The sequence below is a fragment of the Castor canadensis genome, chromosome 16, assembly GCF_047511655.1.
Source record: "Castor canadensis chromosome 16, mCasCan1.hap1v2, whole genome shotgun sequence".
In the NCBI taxonomy this organism is placed as follows: Eukaryota; Metazoa; Chordata; class Mammalia; order Rodentia; family Castoridae; genus Castor; species Castor canadensis.
Window position 1 is genome coordinate 19491631 of NC_133401.1, and position 4404 is coordinate 19496034.

Consider the following 4404-nt stretch of genomic DNA (forward strand, 5'->3'; position numbering starts at 1 on the left):
TTGTACTCTAAAGCTATTTTATGCCTAAATATAGAAATCCAAATGTTTTCTGTACCAACTTTACTTGTAGTATGATTAAAATCTTCTTTAATAAATCAGATAATGTACCTCAGGGACACATAATTTACTTAAACTAAGTTTTTTGTTTGGTACTTGTATTTGAACTCAGGGCTTCAGACTTGTTAGGCAGGTGTTCTGTCACTTGACCCACACCTGCAGCTTGTTTTGTCCAGGTTAATTTTAGAGGTGGGGGTATCACTTTCTTCCCAGGCCAGCCTGGACCACGCTCCCTGTATTTTAAGCTTCCTGCCATCCCTGAGATGACAGGCACAGACCAACACACTCAGCTTTTTTCCATTGATGTGGTGTTTCGTTTTGTCCAGGCTAGCCTGGAAACTCAGTCCTCTTGATTGCAGCCTCCCAAGTTCAGATTAGAGGCATGATCCCCTGATACACAGCTTGTTTCTGAAATTTTAAGATTCTTGGGGCTGGGGTTGCATTTCTGTGGCAGAGCATTTGTCTCACATTTGAGAGACTTGGGTTTTGATCACCACCAAATTTACTCCACAAAGCAGAGGATTATTGATTAACTCATGTTTATTAATAATATGAAAATAGATTTCTCTGAAGAAAATTATGAAAACAAAAAATAAATGCTGATTTTTTTTCATATGGGACAAATATGACTTTGTAATGTAATGTATTGTAGGTATCAGCATTTGAATTCTACCCTCTACGTATACTGCAGTTCATAAATGACCTTGGAATCCAGTGTGTGGAAGTGCCACATCTGTTCCAGAAATACAGAAGGGTTGTACATTCCACAACCCTCACTCACACCGAGCTGTCAATCACTATTCTTCCACAAGCTCCATAAATATTAATTCCACAATATAGTCTTTTTGTGTTTTGTGAAAGGCTGAGTTATCCAGTTAAACCTGCACTCAGGTAATGATTCCCAGTGACCTAATTTGGGGATTTTTTTCTTATATCTGAAATTTCTGTTGGATTCATGAGAAACACATTGCTCTTTGCATTACATATGTACACCACCTTGTTTCAAAGGCATCTGATGAAGCCCATAGATGTGATTTTCACATACCTGAAACTGATCAATCTGTTGACCATTATGTTCAGGTTGGTACCAGATACCATGTCATCCTTTGGAGTTGGACATTTGTTCAGTGATGTGGGTTGTAAGGCAGATTTGTACACTTACCAAGTTACATGTGGTCTTTCCATCTGCACCACCTCTCTCCTGAGTGTATTTCAAGCCATCACCATCATTCCCAGTAATGCTAAGTGGGCGTGGCTTAAATCTAAACTCCCCTCCTGCATTTCCCCTTCTTTCCTTTCTTTCTTAATTATCAACATGCTGATCTATATCCAAGTCAGACAGCAGCAATTCCACTATGATTGATCTGGATATTCTGGAGGATACTGTAAAACTACTGGTTTACATCAACTTTCATATGTATTTTTAAGTGTCATGATTATTCATGATGTACTCTTTGTGGTTCTTATGATCTGGAGTAGCCTCTACATGGTGCATCTCCTCCACAGACACCACAGGAGAGCCCAGCATGTCCACAGTGCCAGCCTGTATTCACAGCCATCTCCTGAAAGCAAAGCCACCCACAGCATCCTTTTTCTTGAGAGTTGGTTTGTTTTGTCTTTATGACTCAAACCACCTCATTACATTTTACTTGTTGGTCTACACCCGAAACTAAATCAGGATTTGATAAAATTACTGGAATTGTTGATTCATGTTACCCAAACTTTTGTTCTGATTAAGAATATGAAAATTATTTCTACATTTATTTTCTCCTTTTCAGACATGAAATTTGTCTTCCTTCAAAGAGGACTCAATGGCTGATCTGACCTCCCACAGTGCCATTAACCAAAGATGAGTCTTCTTTACAATTTGTTTGAGCAAAGCAAGCCAGGACACTCCTGAACCCTTGATATCTGGTTGTTATGATTTTATGTTACACTGTACATTTTATGAGTAACTCAGAGCTGATGTTAATCGAGAATAACAGTACATAGAGTCAAATTAATAATTTATACACGATTATGAGCTAAATTATTATACTGTTCCTATTGCTATTTTCACATATACTCTATTACAACTGTTTTTTATCTACTTTATTCATCCTTTTAAAAATTTTAATATTTGAAAGTGTAATACTACTTTTATGGGTGATATTACTTTCCTATTAAATTGTGTTGCTCTGGTATAATTTAGATATGCATTTATGAAGCATATGTTCATTCCTTACATATTATAGGTAATATATTGGGGGTGGGAATAAATTAGAAATCAAAAGGAAAAAATAAATTTCAGGGGATTGTACACAACATTTGTGTTAGAAGCAAATAAAAGCTAAGTAATTAGAACATAAGATATGGAAATAGAAAATTGGAAGTATTCATTTATTCCTTAAAATACAATGAAATGAAATTATAGTTCTCAATGCAAGCATGATTCCATCTCCAACCTATTATATTGCTGTGCCTTTAGTTTAGATCAAGTCTACAAGAATTTTTTCAATTAAATGTGTCTTTTCAGATTCAACAATTCTTCATAAGAAACACATAGCATCTTCAAAGTCTACAAGGGTCATTTTATTTACATATATTTATGTTTTCAAATTAATTTACATGATTGTATAAACACTGGATACTTGTACCATTCTTGTTTTCAAACAAACTTTATAGTAGCAGGGTGAGAAAGTGCAGGAAAGTGAGCTTAATTATTGCTCATAGTACTAAACTGTCACCACCAAATGACCAAAATCAATACAGCAAAGTATACCAGTATAAAAATAAATAAATAAATAAACAGATGAATAAAATTGATCACTCATTTGGACTTCTTCCTTTGAAAAGCTCTGTTCAGTTCATCTGCCCATTTCTTCATTGGATATCTGATTTGGGGGGAGTTTAGTTTTATGAGCTCCATGCATATTATGGTATTTATAGATTTATAGCTGGCAATGATTTTCTCCCATTTTTGGGCTAATTTTTCAATATGGTGACCATTTCCTTTGTTATAAAGAAGCTTTTTAGTTTCATTTATTTCCATTTGTCAATATTTTCTCTTTATTTGCTGATTCATTTGAGTTTTATTTAGGAAGTCCTTGCCTATGCCTAATAGTTCCAGTGTACTCCCTGCTCTTTCCTGCACAAGCTTCAAAGTTTCAGGTCTTATATTTAGGTCCTTGCAGCACTTTGAGTTGATCATTATACAAGGTGAAACAAATGGATCTAGTTTCAGCATTCTGCATGCAGACATCCAGTTTTCCAGTAACATTTGTTGAAGAGGCTGCCTTTTCTCCTTCATACGTTTTTGTTGCCATTGTCAAAAATCATGGTGCAGGGAGGGTATAAATGCATGAATTCATGTTCAAGTCTTATATTCTGTTCCACTAGTTATCATGTATGTTTTGTTACAATATCATGCTGTTTTTATTGTTATGGCTCTGTAGTACAGTTTGAGGTTAGGTATTGTGATACCTCCAGCATTGCTCTTTTTGTTCAGTATTGCTTTGAGTATTCATGGTCTTCAGTGCTTCCAAATGCACTGTACGATTGATATTTCAAGCTCTGTGATAAATGTTATTGGGATTTTGATGGAGATTGCATTGAACATGTAGATTGCTTTTGGTAATATATCCATTTTCACAATATTTATTTCTGCCATTACATGATATGGGAGATTCTTTCCATCTTCTGTAGTCATTTTTTATTTGTTTCTTCAATGGTTTGTAGTTTCCCTTGTAGAGGTCTTTTAAATCCTTTGTTAATTTCATTCCTAGGTATTTTTTGATGCTATTGTAAGTGGAATTGTTTTCCTTTATTCTTTGTCTGTCTGTAACTATTCATGTATAGAAAAGGTGCAGAGTTTTGTGATTTGATTTTGTGTACTGCTACTTTGCTGAAGATGTTTATGGTGTCTAAGAGTTTTTTTTGGTGACGTTTTCCAAGTCTTTTCAGTATAAAATGATATCATCTGCAAACAAGGATATCTTGACTTCTTCCTTTCCTATTTTTACTCCATTTATTTCTTCATCCTAAGTTATTACTCTGTCAAAAGATTCTAAGAATATGTTGAGTAAGAGTGGAGAGAATGGAAACCCTTTTCTCATTCCTGACTTTTGGGAAAAAGATTTCAATTTTTCTCTTTTTAGTATGATGTTGAATATAGTCTTGTCATATATAGCCCGTATTATCTTGAGGTACATTCATTCTAGTCCTAGTTTCACCAGAACTTTTATCATGAAAGGATGTTTAATATTTCCAAGGCTTTTTCTGTATCTATTGAGATGATAAAGTGGTTTCTGTCTTTGCTTCTGTTAATATGGTGTATTTCATTTAATGATTTGTATGTGTCAATCCATT

At 34.6% G+C, this 4404-nt stretch overlaps 1 pseudogene; it reads left to right on the forward strand.

Moving 5' to 3' along the window:
• Positions 1–951: 951 nt before the first annotated feature.
• On the forward strand, positions 952–1681 carry LOC141417891 (vomeronasal type-1 receptor 3-like; annotated as a pseudogene).
• The last annotated feature ends 2723 nt before the right edge of the window (positions 1682–4404 follow it).